Here is a 23183-nt window from a genome sequence, read left to right on the forward strand (position 1 = left end):
CTATATAAAAATACATCTTTAAATTATTTAATCAAAGGCTGTGACTATATCAGAACCACCTATGGCTGATACAGTTACGGACACGTCCAAAAGGTATACAAAGGGAACCAATTTCCATTTTGTCGAAGAGCACTATGTTAAACGTTTTAGTTGAAATAACTGCGAGGGGACAGAATTACAACTAATGCTATCACTTAATGAGATAGTTCGGAGCTAGTAACATAATATAACAAACCAAAACATTACATAACATACCAAAATATATCAGAACATAACACAACATACACGACATAACATATCATAAAATAAAAAACATAACAAAACACAAAGTATCATAACTCAACATAACATAACATATAATTTCATAAAATTACATTAAAACACAAAACAACATAAAACAATATCACTTAGTATCATTAGTCATTCAACTACAAAATAAATACAATATTATTTTGTTAGCTGTAGGTAAACAATTTATGCCAAACCCCTCATATGTACATTTATGTATGTACGTACGTTTTTATACCCAGCTGTACTTGTACACAGGGTATTATAACTTTGATTGGATAACGGTTGATTGTACAGGTATAAAGGAATCGAGATAGACATAGCCCTCCATATATCAAAATCATCAGTATCTAAAAAAAATTTGATTGAGCCATGTCCGCCCGTCTGTCCGTTAACACGATAACTTGAGTAAATATTGAGATATCTTCACCAAATTTGGTACACGAGCTTATCTGTAACCAGTATTGAAAATGAGCGAAATCGGATGGTTAGCACGCCCGGCAGAGAGGTTCCCTTTACTATAAGGAATGCTTTGAAGAAAATGTAATGAAATCGACTAAGCAATTTTCTATGTTTCGGGAGCCATAACTCGAAGAACAATTAGTTCAGAATAGAACCATTTGTATATTTATTATTGCGCAGCCTTGTAACACTATTAAGCACACACAACAAACAACAACAGCATTTCAAGTGTACAGTTAGGTATGTAATGTTCGGTTGCACCCGAACTTAGACTTCCTTACTTGTTTATTATCTTTTTGAGTCTTAAATAGTAACCGTATTTGGTACGTGAAGCCGAAATTTATTTATATACTTAATTTATGTACAACTACGTCTTATTAGTTTTTTATATGTACATCAACAGATGGAACAAGTAAGGAAGGCTAAGTTCGGGTGTAACCGAACATTACATACTCAGCTGAGAGCTTTGGAGACAAAATAAGGGAAAATCACAATGTAAGAAAATGAACCTAGGGTAAACCTGGAATGTGTTTGTGTGACATGTGTATCAAATGAAAGGGATTAAAGAGTATTTCAAAAGGGAGTGGGCCATAGTTCTATAGGTGGACGCCATTTCGAGATATCGCCATAAAGGTTGACCAGGGGTGACTCTAGAATGTGTTTGTACGATATGGGTATCAAATTAAAGGTATTAATGAGGGTTTTAAAAGGGAGTGGTGATAGTTGTTTATGTGAAGGCGTTTTCGAGATGCCGAGCAAAATGTGGACCAGGGTGACCCAGACCATCATCTGTCGGGTACCGCTAATTTATTTATATATGTAATATCACGAGCAGTATTCCTGTCAAGATTCCAAGGGCTTTTGATTTCGCCCTGCAGAACTTTTTCATTTTCTTCTACTTAATATGAGAGGTGTCATACCCATTTTACAAAGTTTTTTTCTAAAGTTATATTTTGCGTCAATAAACCAATCCAATTACCATGTTTCATCCCTTTTTTCGTATTTGGTATAGAATTATGGCATTTTTTTCATTTTTTGTAATTTTCTATATCGAAATAGTGGGCGTGGTCTTAGTCGGATTTCGGCCATTTTTTATACCAATACAAAGTGAGTTCAGATAATAACGTGAACTGAGTTTAGTAAAGATATATCGATTTTTGCTCAAGATATCGTGTTAACGGCCGAGCGGAAGGACAGACGGTCGACTGTATATAAAAACTGGCCGTGGCTTCAACCGATTTCGCCCTTTTCCTCAGAAAACAGTTATCGTCCTAGAATCTAAGCCCCTACCAAATTTCATAAGGATTGGTACATTTTTGTTCGACTTATGGCATTAAAAGTATCCTAGACAAATTAAATGAAAAAGGGCGGAGCCACGCCCATTTTGAAATTTTCTTTTATTTTTGTATTTTGTTGCACCATATCATTACTGGAGTCGAATGTTGACATAATGTACTTTTATATTGTAAATATATTAAATTTTTTGTTAAAATTTTACTTTAAAAAAAAATTTTTTAAAAGTGGGCGTTTTTCTCATCCGATTTCGCAAATTTTTATTTAGCACACATATAGTAATAGGAGTAACGTGCCTACCAAATTTGATCATGAAATCTTCAACGACTGCCAAATTGCAGCTTGCAAAACTTTTAAATTACCTTCTTTTAAAATTGGGCGGTGCCAAGCCCATTGTCCAAAATTTTTCTAATTTTCTATTTTGCGTCATAAGGTCAACGCATCTACCAAGTTTCATCGCCCAGGAACCTACGTACCAAATTTCATCAAGATACCTCAAAATTGACTCAAGTTATCGTGTTTAGAGACGGACGGACAGACGGGCGGACGGACGGACATGGCTAAATAAATTTCTTTTTTCACCCAGATCATTTTGATATATAAAAGTCTATATCTATCTCGATTAGTTTAGGTCGTTACGGATTGCCGTTATGCGAACAAAGTTAATATACTCTGTGAGCTCTGCTCAGCTGAGTATAAAAAGTAACATTGACTTAAATAGGTGTTGATATTTCTGGCCATACTCTAAAATAGATATTTTTGTTTAACAAGCAACTACATACATACATACATAGTACCTACATACATATGTCATTGCGGACGTCGAAAAATTCTTCAGCAAAAATATGCTTATCTTCTTTTTGTAGGGATAAATATACTCCTCGAAGGTGTTGGGGAGTATTATCGATGGTCCTTTCCATATACTGGTACGCCTGCAAGGCGATGCTCGGTAAGAAATGAGGTCTCAAGCCAAAGATGATGTTATGGCTGCATGAGGGAGGGGTACGTCGTGTGGATCCATAGTGTAGCGGAAAGCTCTTAGTAAGAATAAAAATCTCTCCAGCCGACAGAAATTTTAGCGCAATAATTACGCTGGTGCAACCTTAACCTGCCGCATCCGCACCACGGCGGCTTTAGACCACATCTGAAACCTGCTTCCCATTGACGTGCACGTTGGCAAAAACCAAACTGAGATTCAGGGAATTTGGGTGCTGGAAGGTTGCTATCCTTAGTATCCTTAGTTTACCACTACCGGGAACTTTTAAGTAGTTCCTATATACATAGATTATTATCCCTGCAAACTGCAGTTGGAGGGTAGTTTGAACACTGCCATTTCAAGTGGAATAGGGGCTCGACACCGGTTAATAAAGGCATACTTATCTACGCCGATGGCTCTAAAAGGGATTCAGGTGTGGTAACAGGAAACTATTAGCATTCTCTAGAGATTTGGAAGTCATTCAAACGGCCGTCATACTGAAGTGTGTTTCAAGCAGGAGTTTTCGCTATTTGGCAGGCACGTAAATCACGCGAGGTCCGGAACATTTTTTTTTTGGGGATTTGGGATTAATGGCACTGAACCATAGTGCCAGGTAAAAAATCAAAATGTCTCTCTAAGTTATCGTTTCATTTACATGATTACAATTTTGAACGGAGGAAATTCGTGATATACCTCCTGAAGATCAAGGTCTATCTATTTATATATATCTATACATATATAAGGGTGATCCTTTTTAATCAAAAAATCGTATTTCTGGTCTCACCACTTCAAACCTTCAAGATCAGTCGTTTGACATATACATTTTGGTTCCGATTGTAGAGGGAGAGGGCTTAAAATTCACATTACGGCATGTTTCAAAATATATAAAAACGTGAATTCTAACCACTGTGCGACTTCCCTTAAAAGGCTCCAATCAGGACCAACATTTCCGTATAATCTGTACCATCAGGGACCAGCATTTCTGTATAATACAGCTTACTTCAATTTTATCGATTTCGGGTATTAGAAAAGCTAACATTTTTTTGGTGTCTCCATAGAAATATATTCAATTTAGCCTGTGTGACAACTCCAAATCTTATCCAATCAGGACCAAAATTTATGTGTATGATGTTTGTAAAGTTGAGAAATATAGAAAATAGACTCACCATTAAGTATACCGAATTGATCAGGGCGACGAAATGAGTTGATATAGCCATGCCCGTATGTCCGTCCGTCTGTCTGTTTGAACGCAAACTAGTCCCTCAAACTTTGATATATCTCAATAAAATTTGGCACAAGGATGTATTTTTGTATTATATTAGACATTTGTTGGATCCGGTAGGATCGGACCACTATAACATATATCTCCCATACAACCGAACGTTCAGATAACACGATTTTGGTCATTCCTGCCGCAATTTAGAAAGTATAAACGTTAAACTCGGTGATATATATTCTAATATATCATAGAAGATATCCTGAAAAAATCACTTTGATCGGAGCTATATATAGTTATATCCCACACAACCGATCGTCCAGATAGAAAGATTTTTGGCCATTTCTCCCTTAATTTACACGTGAAACTCGATGATATATATTTTAATATATCATAGAAGATTTTCTGAAAAAATCACTTTGATCGGAGCTATATCTAGTATATATCCCATACAAGCGATTGTTCAGATAGAAAGATTTTTGGCAATGTATCCCTTAATTTCCAATATAAAAATGTTAAACTTGGTGATATTTATTCTAATATATCATAGAAGATTTCCTGAATAAATCATTTCGACCGGAGCTATATATAATATATATCCCATACCACCGATAGTTCTGATAGAAAGATTTTTAGCCATTTCTCCCTTAATTTCCAATATAAAAACGTTAAACTTGGTGATATTTATTCTAATATATCATAGAAGATTTCATGAAAAATTCATTTCGATCGGAGCTATATATAATATATATCCCATACAACCGATCGTTCAGATAGAAAGATTTTTGACAATTTCTCCCTTAATTTCCAATATTAAAACGTTAAACTTGGTGATATTTATTCTAATATATCATAGAAGATTACCTAAAAAAATCATTTCGATCGGGGCTATATATAATATATATCCCATACAACCGATCGTTCAGATAGAAAGATTTTTAGCCATTTCTCCCTTAATTTCCAATATGAAAACGTTAAACTTGGTGATATTTATTCTAATATATCATAGAAGATTTCATGAAAAATTCATTTCGATCGGAGCTATATCTAGTATATATCCCATACAACCGATCGTTCAGATAGAAAAATTTTTGGCAATTTCACCCTTAATTTCCAATATTAAAACGTTAAACTTGGTAATATTTATTCTAATATATTATAGAAGATTACCTGAAAAAATCATTTCGATCGGAGCTATATATAATATATATCCCATACAACCGATCGTTCAGATAGAAAGATTTTTGGCAATTTCTCCCTTAATTTCCAATATTAAAACGTTAAACTTGGTGATATTTATTCTAATATATCATAGAAGATTACCTAAAAAAATCATTTCGATCGGAGCTATATATAATATATATCCCATACAACCGATCGTTCAGATAGAAAGATTTTTGGCAATTTCTCCCTTAATTTCCAATATTAAAACGTTAAACTTGGTGATATTTATTCTAATATATCATAGAAGATTACCTGAAAAAATCATTTCGATCGGAGCTATATATAATATATATCCCATACAACCCATCGTTCAGATAGAAAGATTTTTGGCAATTTCTCCCTTAATTTCCAATATTAAAACGTTAAACTTGGTGATATTTATTCTAATATATCATAGAAGATTACCTGAAAAAATAATTTCGATCGGAGCTATATCTAGTATATATTCCATACAACCGATCGTTCCGATAGAAAGATTTTTGGCAATTTCTCCCTTAATTTCCACTATAAAAACGTTAAACTTGGTGATATTTATTCATACATAAGGGTGAGCCTAATCTTTACATATATATTTCTTGTGTGCGTGTGTGTGTCGGCAAACTCTTCCTAAGCAACTGCAGCGATTTTGATGAAAAATTTCGTAGGTGTTCAAGAAGATTTAATTGATCCGTGGACCAGGAACAAACTCATAATAAATCTTATTCATAGTGTGATTTGTTTGAAATTTGGTACAGGGACCTCTTTATGTAAATATTTCAGAAATTTTTTTTCCTGGAAATTGACCGAAGGCCGACATTTTCTCCTTTTTGGAACGATTTGCTTGAAATTCGGCATTAGAATGCCCCTTGCACTTTTGTTCAGAGTAACAAAAGTGTATTACTGCGCGCTAAAACTCGCACATTATTTACTATCTAATTTAAGGCGCATTCACGTGGTATTATATGGGTCTTAAATTCACATGTACATACGCACTAATTTAAATTGCTAGTAGATATGAAGTTTGCAAATTGTTGATGTTCATATTGGCCTACACGTTACCATATCAATTGTTGTTTTTGCCGTTCCAGCTGCTGAGTTTTGACATTGTGGTTGTAGTTATTGTTGTTGTTAATAGCGACATTCCATTGCGTTCTTGTTCGCAAAGCTAATATGCCAAGCCAAGGTTTTGTGCAGACACATAGATGTAGGATATTCATCAGCGTTAAAACTTTACTATGATTGTAGTAGATTTGCTACGCTTTTCGAAAATTTTTAAAATAAAATACGCCGCCATATTAAAGCCATAATTTACCCCTTTGTTTGGATAGAAACGTTGAATTATGCATGAACACAAAAGAATGACCATATTTGGGGAGAAATGGGAGAGGGGATGGTATTATGCCCTTATCTCTTTAAAAAAAATTTAACGCAAACGCAAGCACTTGTGAAGTTTGATTGGGGAGTGTTGTCGATGTTGATAGTCCATTGCCAGATGCAGATCCGGTGCGTTCCGGCAACAGGCACCATTAACGTGCTAGCTCGACCATCTCGGGAACGATTTGGTATGACCACATGAAATCTTATAGGCCATACCGCCCTCCCACCCCCTAGATCCATCAGGAGCCGAACTCGCCAGAGCCTAGGTTGTTAATTCAAGATGGGTAGGTTAGGTTGGAGAAGATATATATTGCGCTGGCAACTCCTTGAGAGGGTTGCGCTACACAACCCCTTGAATTAATTTGGTATTTTAGTCGCCTCTTACGACAGGCATACCTATTGCGGGTATATTCTAAGCCCGCTAATCCGCTGGAGGGTAATGACAAATACTCCAAGCTCGCAGTTGAGGAAAGCAAGATCTCCGGGGAAAAGCGCGTCACTCTAGTCCAACTTGAATTTGGACACTATAATAGGCGAAGCTCCTATTTATCCAGAATCAACCCTGACATAACCAATATATATCACGATTTTAATGTTTCCCCACATGAAAACAACCATCATATATATTGCAATGTGAACCAACGCGCCTAACACCTCGTGCAACACTGTTGAAACAGCAAGTTTCCTCTGACTCCAATTAGAGGATATTTATGCAACCTAGAGAGTGCTCGCAGGCGGGCGGGGCTAAACTCTGCTACACCAACAACAACAGCACTTCAATAACAATTGGATAAGACGCCATCCGGTTTGGTTACGGCTTCAGTTTTGACTCTTACCTATCAATTCTTCTCTCCTCCTTTTCTTCTCCTTTTTATAACTTTCATGAAAATGAAATGGTATATTAATTTCGTCACGAACCCCAAAATTGTAAGTCCTTAAAGGAAAATAGATAGACCCACCATTAAGAATACCGAAATAATCAGGATGAAGAGCTGAGTTGATTTAGCCATGTCCGTCTGTCTGCCTGTCTGCAAACTAGTCCCTCAGTTTTTGAGATATCTTCATAAAATTTGGTGAGCGGGTGTATTTGGGTTTCCGATTAGACATTTGTTGGAACCGCCAGGATCGGGCCACTATAGCATATATCCTCCATACAACCGATTTTTCAGAAAAAGAGGATTTTTGTCATATCTTCCCCAATTTAATAGATTGAAGCTTCAAACTTCACCATATACTTTCGCATATTGCGCATATTGTTGTCTGAAAAAATTGATGAGATCGGTCGTATATATAGTCTATATACCCCTCAACCAATTGTTCAGATAAGAAACTTTTCGTAATTACTGCCCTATTTTAAGAGCTAGAGGCTTCAAATTTCAACGAATGCTTACGTATATAGCATATATTGTTGTCTGAAAAAATCATAGAGATCGGTTGTATATATAGTATATATCTCATTCAACCGATTGTTCAGATAAGAAACTTTTCGCAATTTCTACCCCATTTTAACAGCTATAACCTTCAAATTTTACCGATTGCTCACGTATATAGCATATATTGTTGTCTGAAAAAATCATAGAGATCGGTGGTGTATATATTATATACCTTATATAAACTGTCATTTTTGCCCCTTTTTTACGGCTAGAAGCTTCAAAATTCATCAAATTTCATCAAATAGTTCGTTTACGTCATATATTTTTGAAATACGTGAATCGTAGTCATAGTTTTTACATGCAGACCACAAAAAACGTGAAACTTTGCATCCTCACAAAAAGTACCTACCTATTTTTTATTTTATATTTATTTATCTTAAAAATCGTTTAGGTATGTACATCTGTTCACTATATATTACTTATCTTATACATCCGATTATTTGAAAATTACGAACGGGATAAGATTATTGTTCAGCCCCATTCATGAAAGGTATGAAGTCTTCGGCACAGCCGAAGACAGTACCGTCCTTACTTGTTTTACTCTGACTTTTGTTCCTCTGCTTTCTTTACCTTTCCATTTGCCTTATTTATGCAACAGTGACAATATCATAAGCATCGCTATTATTATCCCCATTGTTGTTACTCTCTCATTTTTTCCACCTCTTCTTCTGTTTCATCTTCTTTATATTTACTTCTATTCTTGTATCCATTCATTGTCTCTTTAATTTCATTTCATACATACCATTACACATCAAAAACATTCGCACTAGAAAAATGATCTATTTCTGGGAAAATATTCATAATCCAAATTCTTTTATAAAATTATTTGTTCTACTCACGTCCTCATGATCATTACTTTATCTGTTTAAAAATTATTGTTGTTCCTCGTATTTTGTTTTTGTAATAGACTAAAAATTATAACCGCATAAGCAATTAATCCCATAAGCAAACCTACGTTTCTTTGAGTGCATTTTTCGGAAGTCTACTACGGAATTCAGGGTTTTGCTACGCTTTTTTTTTGTTCCTCACTACGTTTGTAGTTCCAATCGCGTACTTAAGTAACAAATCGCTTGGATGCGCTATGCTGTAGCTTTTGTTGTGTTTTATTTTTTTGTCGAAACAATGTACTTGATATAATTGCGCACTGTTATTGCGCCATGCAACATGTTACTCGTAACGTGCAACATTCAACTCCGTTTTTTATTTACGGTGTAACGCGCCAGCCAAACAAAATCCAGCGCTAACTACCGGCTATTAACAACTGTAGCAGGCTTTTGTTGATAGGAACAAAAGAAGAAGAAGAGAAACAACAACTACAATTAACAAATAATACTCTCATAGATAGCAACTTAAACAAGAAAAGAACGCAGTGGATGCAAGGAAAAACTTTGCGCTTTGTTCACACAATTTTCACCATATCCACTAGTGTCAGCGCTGGTTTTGTTGTCAATGAATGCAATTGTACTGTAATATGGATTGATGAGGACATACATATATATATGTATGTACCTTCGCGATGCCTTTAATGAGTAAATTTCCTTGTTGAATGTTGTGTTTTTTGCAAAGCATCGGCTCATCACCCTTCGGCCTTTGGTACTGGCTTTAATACTAATTATGATTAGATCACATGACACCTTTTGCTTTAGTACGCAATCCAATAAGTATATGGATGTGAACATAAACAAAATTATTACTCTAATTGCTTTTTGCTTGTGAGAATGTTTTCGTAAGTTTAGGACCCTCTTCTTATGTGCATAAACTTTAGAATTTTCTTGTCCCTTTACGTTGATATTTATAGGTTTGTCAGTATATGGGAATTCTGTCCCATTATATAAATTCCGATGAATTTATACAATTGAGAAGTTCCCCAGGCCTAACACACTTGGGAACCTCTGGATCGAACTTCTTTAAAACAAGGATCATCTGATTCACGGATTATAGCAGTATCCCACCGAACTATCACGCAAATCACTAAGCACCTTTTAGTTCAACTGAATCAGGTTAGGGGGGATGTAGGCGGGTCGGTTCCGCTGGTCATATGCTCAGATGGACCTCGAGTCAGCTGCGCAAACGCTGGTGTTAAAGCCTGCATTATCATCCCTAAACCACACCTGGAGAGGTCGCTGGTAGAAACTCGCTGCAAGCACTCGTCGCATTTATTTTCCTTTTTTGGACTTTGCTCTACGAAAAACGGTTCCATTAAATGGCGCCAGCTCATTGTGGCCTATAAAAGGGACGAAAAGCTATAGACACTCCCTTATTCCTTATTCTTTTACCAGCGACCACCAGGTGAGTTTTTTACCATACATTTGTTTCATCATTTACTATTTTGAATATAGCCTGTGCGACAGGCTAGCATATATACATATACTTACAACCTTACATATTTGCATATTTAATTTATCTACTTGTTGTTGGGCAGCTACACTGAAAGAAAGAGACTGGTAAAATCAACCGAAATACGGGTCAATTCAACCGAAATTTCTGTTAATTTTTATCCATCGCAATAAGATGTTGAATCAACTGCGCACAAATCGTTGATTCGTAATTGACCGGTTTAGTAGTCAAATGAACAAAAAAAGTTGTTGCGACAGCTTTGTACGAAAATATCTATGTTGCCATATAAATAAATAAATGTAAGGCGCGATAACCTCCGAAGAGATCTAAGGCCGAGCTTCTCTTCCAATTTGCGTCGTGCTCCTCTTGTTTTTCCCTACAAATTGGCCGGACGGGACCTACATGCGAGGCAGATGAGTTTTCACTGAGATCTTTTCATGGCAGAAATACGCTCGGAGCGCTTGCCAAACACGAGGGGCGATCCCGCTTAGAAAAATTTTCTTCTAATTGAGAAACCTTATTTCTAAAATTTTGATGTTGCTTTGCCCGGGGTGCGAAGGCAGGCGGAGCACGCTACCATCACACCACGGTGACATTTACTAACCGAACGTCAATTGGGCTTACATCAAATATGCTGGCACACATTAAACATTATACACTTTATTATTTTGTTTTATTAAACGCAGTTTCACCAAATTTTATATTTTATAATTTATTTAATTTATAGTTTTGAATTTCGTTTTGCAAATAGAAATGAAAATAGTAGTCACAAAACTGATTCTCAATTGTTTCGGTTGCAGCTCATCTCATTCTCAATTTCTTCTCTCGCATATAGTTGCCACACTTGATTGTTTCGAACAAAACTTGTATGTTAATGTATGTTTGACATAACATTTTAAATATAGAGCTTGTAAGTTATAGAAAAGTAAAGAATCAAATCGCTAGAAGGTGATTCAACTCTGGAGTAACTTTACATGTAATTCGGCAAGTTTAATTTTCGAACACTTTAAGTTGAAACGATTCCAAAACAACTCAAACTTTTATATTGTCGGAAACATCAACATTAAAAAAGGATGTTTCTTATTATCTTATTAAATTCATTCGCGTGAGTGAACATTCGTAAAAACTTGAACAAAATGTTACTAACTTTGGAAAAATCCTGTTCGTGCAAACAAAACTTTTGCAACAAGAGGGCGCAATTTTGCATTTCGCTTGGAGGAGAAGTTGCCAAATTGTACCCGATAAATAGATGCCCCGATATCTCATAATTTTTTGCACAGTAAATTTAAAAAAGGGTTTTACGTTTTGTATTGATAACTGTAAAACTAGTTTTTTGTTGTTTTCCCATTTTGTTTTTATTTCGATTTGGTGGTTTTCTTATTTTGGTATTTTTTTTTAAACAAGTGGCACCATCGTCATAAGTACAAAGTAGAGAGCGCAGTGAGCGTAAAATTCTCTTTGAAATTTGCTCATGTATTGACTGCTGATCGCTGTTGAAATGACCAGTTAGATCAGTTGTGTTAACAGAAATTTCAGTTAGATTGACCAGGAATCTGTCAATTTTACAGAATTTTGTTAACTTAAGAGCGACAATTTCTCTTCTGTTGAAATGACTAAACTAAGTTGTTCGTTTGACAAAGAACTCGGTCGAATTAACCGTAATTCGATAAATTTCACCGAATCTCTGTTAAGTCAAGAACAACAGAACCGATTTGTTGATTTTACTAGCACCATTTCTTTCAATGTAGGTACAGCTGGTAAGTTTTTCATTCTCGCGTATTTCAAGAACCGGCTCCCCAAAGTTTCCACGTTTCCGGAATTCACGACGAATTCCGGCTTCATTTGTCCCCGCTCGAACAGCTGGACTGTGCGTTTTAATATAATGGGAAATATTTTTTGCAGCAGTTGCATGGATGACGAAGGGGTAGATTCATCTATTAAATTTAAGGCCCAGCATTAGCCTGAAATAAGCGAAAGTTCTTCAGTTATAGGTGGTTCAGCTTCTTTTAGAATTTGGCGAAAGTCTTCGGGTCTTGGCCTAGTGGAGCTGGCAGAACACTGTAAGCTTTGCAGCTAATCCAAACCCCTCCAACTGTTGGACCTATGTATGCTTTCGTTAACCGCTGTATTGTAGAGAGAAATACAGCAATAGAAGCGTAAAATTATTTGCAGGCATACCGACTGACCACACATTCCATCAAACGGCAGGTACTTTAGCCACAATGTAACAAGCAGCAGTAATTCAATGTAATGCAATGCAATGCTATTCGCGCGTTAATTGCTTGCAGCAATTTTCATTACAAAACACCAACTGCATCAACACAAATTCCATACTTTCGTTTGTATAAAATTAAATGAGTAGTCTTATGCAAAAAAGCTCGCTGGGCCATTACTGCAAATAGGGAAAGAGTTAGTCCATTTAGCTAGCCAGTATAGTTGGGTATAAAGGAATGCGGGGTGAGAGTAAGCGGACGCTTGGGAAAGTATGCAGATGTATTTACATTTAAAATGCCAACAAATATATCATATGCAATGTCAGCATACATACATATATATGCAACAACAACAAAAAAAAAACATATTATAAAAATGCGTTTAGCAAAAAGTGTTATTATTGTTGTTGTTGTGCTTACTACATTTCAATGCATTTCGAGCTATTTAAATATCAAAGTAATGTTATTGTACAACTCAGCATTTAAATGCATATTTTACCGTGCCTATGTATGTTTGAAATACAACCCAGCATAAAGCGCGTTCGATCAAATACATAGAAATTCGGGACTAGTTAATTGCAGGCAATCGTGCTCTCACAAGTGATGTGACCACTTTAGAAAGAACTGGCGTAACGGATAGAGAATTTCTTGCCGAAAACTTGCCTTCATTTGCTAAATAATTCTGCTTCGATTTCGTATACCTTCCTGGCTTGGCCTTTTACTCTTTCTGTCCAACTGCCGCTCCCTCTTCCTTTACTCTTCCCCGCGTATACTCCCTTTCCCTCTATCTTCCGTCTCTCGATCCTTATCTCCCTCTCTTACTGTCTTTTGTTTCTTTTTTACTCACCCTCTCTGTCCCTGTCTTACCATAATTTCTTCATGCTCTTGCAATATTATTTGACACTGCTGTAAGCTTTGGAAGCCGGATAAAACCTCTAAGCAGCTGCACAGAGTGTACTGCCAAATAGTAATGATTAATGAATGAAGTGCTTTGGTTATCCCATTTTTAAAAGCCTCTCGCGGCTCAAGGATTTTTGGTCTGCGAAGATTCTTAAACATTGCAACTTAATAGACTTTTGAAGCACTCTTTCTATCTTAGTTCTTCCGCTAATGAGAGCCAGTGGAGGATCGCCAACCAACCAATTACTTAACCTGAATACCGAGAACTATTTTGAGTTATCGTGCCCTTCGCACCCTTAAAATATTGTATGAAAGAAACACACCAACTTACGAGAGAGAAGAACCAAGAGGACGACGTTGTTTTCAGAAAAGAAAAAAACGCTATAAGGTTTAGTTCGATCTGATGGCCGGAAAGAAAGACTCGAATTCTCTCAGCAGATTAAGAGGCTTACAATTCACCGGCGGTATGGCATGCACTTAGTAAGTAGCAACTGAATTCCATAGACCCAAAGGTTTAGGTGAACCATAAAGTCGTTCCTTCGCGAGCCGGTCAAGGACCAGGTGGTCCGGCCAAGAACTCTCAAGAAGCGATTTTTCGGAATAAAAAAAAATGTGGAAAATGAAAATATGGTAAGGCCGCTTTTAGAAACGAAATTTAAGGATAGGTATAGATTGAATGAAATGCTGTAATTTTTACAGAATATTGTTAATTTGGGACCAACAGTTACTCTGCTACTAAGCTACTAATCGTAATCGTAGAACACTGTAAGAAATAGCCTAACGAATGTACGTTGGTTAGTTGCTATTAAGCTCGATGCGATTGTTTTAGTATATCACTTTTGTCGGAAAAACGTTTACAAGAAATTGGCTTTTCTTTTCTTCCTTCTTTTGGCGTAACAATAGAACAGTTATGCATTTGGTTAGCGAGGCGGGTTCAGTGCTTTATACAATTTATCTTTGTATTTGTTATTGATATTAGAGACGTTTTTTTGCACCCAGCGATGGTTACTAGGACATGGGATTAGTAGGTATGCCTGTCGTAAAAGACTACTTAAATACCCAATTGATTCAAGGAGTTGTGTAGCAAGGGGTTTCCAGCGCAGTTTATAGCTTCTCCAAGAACAACAACAAAGGTCTTGTTTCTGAATTTCACGTCTTTATGAGATAACCTTTCGTGTGCTGAGATTTGAACTGGAGTACACCTCCATTCATATTGGTGCCACTGTCCACACAGTGAGCGGTAGGGTATTCAAATACCACACCGAAGATTCTTGGTTCATGCCACGGGCAAAACCACATCAAAATTTTAGAAACACGTTTTTTTTAAATTGGAAGAAAGTCTTTCTAAACGGAGTCGCAGCTCGGTAGTTCTTTGGAAAATACTTTGAGCGTATTTCTGCTATGAAAAGCTTCTCAGTGAAAATTCCTGAGCCTTACAGTTGCTGTTCGGAGTGGCGTAAAGCATGCAGGTCCCTTCCCGCCAATTTTTAGGCAAAATTAAATAGCATCATGACGAAAATTTGAAGAGAAGCTCGGCCTAAAATATCTTCGGAGGTTATAGCGCCTTACATTTATTTATTTATTCTATTTTGACCTCCTTTTCAAACTATATTCTTTACCTATACAATACGCACTGAGTATGATCAAACCAATTTGGTAACTACTCAATTTAGGGATATGTGTGTGTACACTTTTGTGTGTAGTTACAAACACAGGTATATGTATGTGCTTTTTTGTTTGCTCCTTTCTTTGGATTTGTACTATTTGCAATTACACTTACACTAAGTTTATTTAAAATAAGTTAAAAGCGCTCTGCCCACGTCCAATGCCCTTTGGCTGGAACATATTTGAATTTCCAAGCTGGAGTTTAGATTAAAAAATACAAATATTTATGAATTTGATATACACAAAGCTATGTATATGTGTGTATGTATGCATTTACGAATAGCATAATAAATGTTGTAGGCAAATTTTTTTAAAGAATATTTACATTTGTAAGCAATACACGTACTATTTATACAATTTTTTAATGATGTTGAATGCCACTTACCTATTTGGATAAATTGAATTTTATTAAAAATGAACGAGAACTAAATTTTTTTATATTTACATACACAGTACAATATTCGTAAGGTAAGGTTGAATTGGCTGGTCAATAAAGACAACAGAGTGAATATGTGCATAGTGTTATCAGATTTCTTTGACGACCAAACGAAAAACCCCTACAACATTGTTGTGTTTCTAGTTTATTTCAGACGAGCCGGCAAAGCCTTATCTTAATATATAAAAATCTTGTGTCACTATGTTTGTCCGCGATGGACTCCTAAACTACTGAACCGATTTTGAACTTGTTTTGCACCCCGTGTATAGTTTCATCTAACTTGAAATATAGGATAGGTAATATCTCAGTTTATCGCATTATTATTTTATTGCAAATTTTTTTAATTTTTATACGTAATAATAAAATGTTACGTATACGCACCGGTACTCACATTTTCAGGCGGTGCGGATATACTTCCGTGTAATTGGTTGGTGTTTAATTAAACAACGTTCTTATCAATAAAAAAAAATATTATAGTGAATGATATCAAGTATAGCACATCACCAGGCCCGCCGAGAGGGTGGGTGGGATTAGCCCCGGGCCCGGGGTTTCTGAGGGGGACCGCGATTTAGAGGTACTATGACATTTTTTTTAATTCAGGAGAGTCTTCAGTTGTTCCATGTGCAATTTTTAAGCCGAATTTCAAAAGCAACGAAAATCTGCATTTCGTTTTAATATTATAGTGAAGTGTGAAAGATAAAAATCTATATATATAAAAAGAAATGCTAAAATGTGTGTTAGTTGGTCGCCGGTGTTTGAAGAGATGCGTCGGTCGATTTTGTTCAAACTTTCACACAAGTTGCGTAAACCCCACGCGGTGGTTACTACATAGGCTTGGTTGCGATCGACGTACAGTGTCTCGAGATATAGGCCGAAACGTGGACCCGAGTACCCCTAGAATGTGTTTATAGAATATGGATAACAAATGAAAGCTGTTGATGAGTGCTTTAGTAGAGGGTAATTTTCATACCCCTGGGTGACTAGGGTTTCGAGATATAGGCCAAAACGTGGGCCAGTGAATGCCTAAACAGTGTTTATACAATATGGATATGAAATGAAAGCTGTTGATGAGTGCTTTAGTACAGAGTAATATATTATCCAGAGACGGAGTGGGACTGGGATTAGGACTAGGACTGAGACTGAGACTCGGAGTGGCACTGGGACTGGGACTGGAACAAAATACATACCACCCTATGGAACATACAATAATGGATGCAGAAGAATGAGAAGAAATTGAGAGAAGAGAAAATAGAGAAGGAGATTGAGAAAGAGAGAACAAGACGAAGATGGAGATAGATGAAGCGAAAAAGACGGAGGGAGTAGTGAATAAAAGGATTAGGAAAAAGTGAAGAGGGGGGGAGGGCAGAGGCAGACGGAAAAAGCTTATTAAAATGTATGTAGATAGGCCAAATTTAGGGCAGAACAGCGTCTGCTGGGCCTTCTAGTATAGTAATATAATAATTTAACAACATTTTTTAAGTTAAACGGTGTTATTGAAAACAATACCTACTTGAAGTAATAATAATACTAAAACTTAGAAAATAATTAGGTAGGTCATAGGTACACGTCATCACACTCCTCTTCAATGTAGGGTTTTGATCAGAAATCTAATTATAGCGTTGGGCGCGCAAAATGTCTAAAAATGTGAGGCGTAGCATAACCATATTAAGGTTCAGTTGGTCTTACTTATGACTATCAATAGAATATTGACGCGTCCAACGCTTTTATTTCATTGTCTGGCCAACGCCCTAGATTGATGAGGATGTGATGACTAGTACCTAGGACCTACCTAATTATTTTCTAGCTTTTAGTATTATTATTCCTTCATGTAAGTATTGTTTTCTATAAAACCGTTTAACTTAAACATTTTTTTTAAATTATTTTATTCTCAAGTTTTTAGTCTTTATTTAATTGCCTATTATTTCTTATTCTATTTAGTTCATTTAGTGACTCATAATTACAAGAACTCTTTCGTGACAATTTGTTACAATATGAGTTCCCAATACATAATCCTTCTAAAGACTTCACTCGACTCTGTGCCACGTATGCTTGTCCCTCCTCCGACTCCAAAATATTTTGATGTCACTTCTACCGGACTGTATGTAATATTTAATCGAAATATGAGCCAAATCGAACCAAAACAAGTAAGGAAGGTTAAGTTCGGGTGTAACCGAACATTACATACTCAGTTGAGAGCTATGGTGACAACATAAGGGAAAATAACCATATAGGAAAATGAACCGAGGGAAACCGTGGAATGTGTTTGTATGACATGTGTATCAAATGAAAGACATTAAAGAGTATTTTATGAGGGAGTGGGCCATAGTTCTATAGGTGGACGCCATTTAGCGATATCGCCATAAAGGTGGATCAGGGTTGACTCTAGAATTTGTTTGTACAATATGGGTATCAAAAGAAAGGTGTTAATGAGTATTTTAAAAGGGAGTGGGCCTTAGTTCTATAGGTGGACGCCGTTTCGAAATATCGCCATAAAAGTGGACCAGGGGTGACTCTAGAATTTGTTTGTACAATATGGGTATCAAATTAAGGGTTTTAAAAGGGAGTGGTGGTTGTTGTATAGGTGGTCGCCATAAAGGTAGACCAGGTGACCCTAGAATTTGTTTGTACAATATGGGTATCAAAAGAAAGGTGTTAATGAGTATTTTAAAAGGAGTAATCCTTAGTTCCATAGGTTGACGCCGTTTCGAGATATCGCCATAAAGGTGCACCAGGGGTGACCCTAGAATTTGTTTGTACAATATGGGTATCAAAAGAAAGGTGGTAAAGAGTATTTTAAAAGGGAGTAATCCTTAGTTCCATAGGTGGACGCCGTTTCGAGATATCGCCATAAAGGTGGACCAGGGGTGACCCTAGAATTTGTTTGTACAATATGGGCATCAAACGAAAGGTGTTAATGAGTATTTTAAAAGGGAGTGAGCCTTAATTCTATAGCTGGACGCCGTTTCGAAATATCGCCATAAAGGTGGACCAGGGTTGACTCTAGAATGTGTTTGTACGATATGGGTACCAAATTAAAGGTGTTAATGAGTATTTTAAAAGGGAGTAATCCTTAGTTCCATAGGTGGACGCCGTTTCGAGATATCGCCATAAAGGTGCACCAGGGGTGACCCTAGAATTTGTTTGTACAATATGGGCATCAAACGAAAGGTGTTAATGAGTATTTTAAAAGGGAGTAATCCTTAGTTCCATAGGTGGACGCCGTTTCGAGATATCGCCATAAAGGTGGACCAGGGGTGACTCTAGAATGTGTTTGTATGATATGGGTATCAAATTAAAGGTATTAATTAGGGTTTTAAAAGGGAGTGGTGGTTGTTGTATAGGTGTTCGCATTTTCGAGATATCGCCATAAAGGTGGACCAGGGGTGACCCTAGAATTTGTTTGTACAATATGGGTACCAAAAGAAAGGTGTTAATGAGTAGTTTAAAAGGGAGTAATCCTTAGTTCCATAGGTGGACGCCGTTTCGAGATATCGCCATAAAGGTGGAGCAGGGGTGACCCTAGAATTTGCTTGTACAATATGGGTATCAAAAGAAAGGTGTTAATGAGTATTTTAAAAGGGAGTAATCCTTAGTTCCATAGGTGGACGCCGTTTCGAGATACCGCCATAAAGGTAGGCCAGGGGTGACTCTAGAATTCGTTTGTGCAATATGGGTATCAAACGAAAGGTGTTAATGAGTATTATAAAAGGGACGGGGCCTTAGTTCTATAGGTGTTCCCCTTTTCGAGATATCGCCATAAAGGTGGACCAGGGGTGACTGTAGACTTTTTTTGTACGATATGGGTATCAAATGAAAGGTGTTAATGAGCACTTTTAAAAGGGAGTGGGCCTTCGTTCTATAGGTGTTCCCCTTTTCAAGATATCGCCATAAAGGTGGACCAGGGGTGACTCTAGACTTTGTTTGTACGATATGGGTATCAAATGAAAGGTGTTAATGAGTATTTTTAAAAGGGAGTGGGACTTCGTTCTATAGGTGTTCCCCTTTTCGATATATCGCCATAAAGGTGGACCAGGGATGACTCTAGACTTTGTTTGTACGATATGGGTATCAAATGAAAGGTGTTAATGAGTACTTTTAAAAGGGAGTGGGCCTTCGTTCTATAGGTGTTCCCCTTTTCGATATATCGCCATAAAGGTGGACCAGGGGTGACTCTAGACTTTGTTTGTACGATATGGGTATCAAATGAAAGGTGTTAATGAGTATTTTTAAAAGGGAGTGGTCCTTCGTTCTATAGGTGTTCCCCTTTTCGAGATATCGCCATAAAGGTGGACCAGGGGTGACTCTAGACTTTGTTTGTACGATATGGGTTTCAAATGAAAAGTGTTAATGAGTACTTTTAAAAGGGAGTGGGCCTTCGTTTTATAGGTGTTCGCCTTTTCGAGATATCGCCATAAAGGTGGACCAGGGGTGACTCTAGAAAGTGTTTGTACGATATGGGTATCAAATTAAAGGTATTAATGAGAGTTTTAAAACGGAGTGGTGGTAGTTGTATATGTGAAGGCGTTTTCTAGATATCGACCAAAATGTGGACCAGGGTGACCCAGAATATCATCTGTTGGATACCGCTAATTTATTTATATATGTAATACCTGCCACGATTTTAAGGGTTTTTTATTTCGCCCTGCAGAACTTTTTCTTTTTCTTCTACTTAATATGGTAGGTGTCACAACCATTTTATAAAGTTTTTTCTAAAGTTATATTTCGCGTCAATAAACCAATCCAAGTACCTCACCATGTTTCATCCCTTTTTTCGTATTTGGTATAGAATTATGGCATTTTTTTAATTTTTCGTAATTTTCGATATCGAAAAGTCATTGTCGGATTTCGTTCATTTTTCATACCAAGATAAAGTGAGTTCAAGTAAGTACGTGAACTAATTTCATTAAAGATATGTCGATTTTTGCTCAAGTTATCGTGTTAACGGCCATGCGGAAGGACAGACGAACGACTGTGTATAAAAACTGGGCGTGGCATCAACGGATTTCGCCCGTTTTCACAGAAAACAGATTCCTTTATATATGTACAACCAACCGTTATCCAATCAAACTTAATATACTCTGTGAGCTCTGCTCAACTGAGTATAAATACGAGTATTTTTAATATCTCAATCCTTGCGCCACCTGGCGGTGCTTTTTTTTCATATGTCGCTTGCTATTCATGTATGTAATATGTGTTCCAAATATGAGCCAAATCGGACCACAAATACGATTATGTCAATCAACTTAGCTTCAAGCAGTGTTGTTGCTCAAAATTTAGCGCACTGCCCCCAACTATGGCTTTGAAAACAGACAGAACTAATTATGTACACGCTTTATACTTTTCTCTATTTATTCATTAAAAATACAGTCATCACATATCGTTCTCAAATTGACAAATCGGTTCAGATGTGCAAATGCTTGCATATATAAAAACAAACAACTACACGGAAATTTCCTCTTGTTAGTTTGATAGAACAAAAGCTGTTTGTTAAATTTATATTATACTTGAAATTTTATCATGCAGTTTGCCCAAAAATTTCCTCAAACTATAATGAGCCGAGTGAATAAAACAATTAGCATTGACCTCAATTCCTTTAATCCTGATTAAAAAGTATTCTTATTCCTCAGATCTAGAGGAAAAAAAGTTTTGTTTGTTTTTTAGTTACACCACAAAATTGCTATAAATAGCGCCCAGAAAAGTCAACTTGCCTACTTTAAACTTAACAATCGACGGAAAGTCTTAAAATAAAATGAATTTACACAGTTCTTTCGCGATCCTGTTTTTTGTCCTTAGCTGTCTTTTGACTAATACCAACTCGTAATATCGCATTAAAGGTGGCAGTGATTGGAATACACAGGATAGTCCATATCTGGTATCAATACATTATGACGGCTTATATAGATGCGTTGGTTCTTTAATTACTTTTTGAATGTGCTTACAACTGCGCATTGGGTGATAAATTTAAACGCGAATTACATCAATGTTGTAGTTGGTGTATCCGATTTAGGTGATATACACCAAAATGGACAAACCCGCATTGCGCATTGTATTGATACCAGATATGGACTATCACTGCCACCTATAATGCGATATTTCGAATTTGAATTAGTCAAAAGACAGATAAGGACAAAAAACAGGATCGCGAAAGAACTGTGTAAATTAATTTCAGTTTAAGACTTACCGTCGATTGTTAAGTTTAAAGTGAATCCAGTTAATTTTTCTGGGCGCTATTTATACAAATTTTTTTGTATGAATAAATAACAAACAAAAGTTTTTTCCCTTACATAGATCTGTGGAATAAGAATTGAAGTACCTGCTAATTGTTTTATTCACTCGGCTCATTATAGCTTGAGGAAATTTTTGGGCAAATTACCTGATAAAATTTCAAGTATAATAAAAACTGAACAAACAGCTTTTGTTCTATCAAACTAAGAAGAGGAAATTTCCTTGCAGTTGTTTATTTTTATATATATACAATAACTGTATTTTTAATTAATAAATAGAGAAGAGTACAAAGCGTGTACCTAATTAGTTCCACGTGTTTTAAAAACCATAGTTGGGGGCAGTGCACTAGAATTGGAGCTACAACACTGCTCGAAGCTTAGTTGGTTGACATAAACAAGATCTTGTATTAAGTGTTAATGGGACGTTAATTTAATCCGATTCAAACATATGTCCATCTTTAATATATTCGTTAAATTTAAATAGCCTAAGACGGCAGGAAGTTTACATCGCTACAAATAGATAAAATAATTAAAAAATAAGTAAGGAAGGCTAAGTTCGGGTGTAACGAACATTACATACTCAGCTGAGAGCTATGGAGACAAAATAAGGGAAAATCACCATGTAGGAAAATGAACCTAGGGTAACCCTGGAATGTGTTTGTACAATATGGGTATCAAACGAAAGGTGTTAATGAGTATTTTAAAAGGGCGTGGCCCTTAGTTCTATAGGTGGACGCCTTTTCGAGATATCGCCATAAAGGTGGACCAGGGGTGACTCTAGACTTTGTTTGTACGATATGGGTATCAAATGAAAGGTGTTAATGAGTATTTTTAAAAGGGAGTGGGACTTCGTTCTATAGGTGTTCCCCTTTTCGAGATATCGCCATAAAGGTGGACCAGGGATGACTCTAGACTTTGTTTGTACGATATGGGTATCAAATAAAAGGTGTTAATGAGTACTTTTAAAAGGGATTGGGCCTTCGTTCTATAGGTGTTCCCCTTTTCGATATATCGCCATAAAGGTGGACCAGGGGTGACTCTAGACTTTGTTTGTACGATGTGGGTATCAAATGAAAGGTGTTAATGAGTATTTTTAAAAGGGAGTGGGCCTTCGTTCTATAGGTGTTCCCCTTTTCGAGATATCGCCATAAAGGTGGACC

The 23183-nt window shown here is 36.5% G+C and overlaps 1 protein-coding gene across 4 annotated transcripts in view; it reads left to right on the plus strand.

Moving 5' to 3' along the window:
* Window positions 1-23183, plus strand: part of LOC137252206 (serine protease easter-like) — a 339821-nt gene that overhangs the window by 156665 nt on the left and 159973 nt on the right. The window lies entirely within an intron of this gene.

This window comes from Eurosta solidaginis, chromosome 5, assembly GCF_040869045.1.
Source record: "Eurosta solidaginis isolate ZX-2024a chromosome 5, ASM4086904v1, whole genome shotgun sequence".
NCBI classification, from domain to species: domain Eukaryota; kingdom Metazoa; phylum Arthropoda; class Insecta; order Diptera; family Tephritidae; genus Eurosta; species Eurosta solidaginis.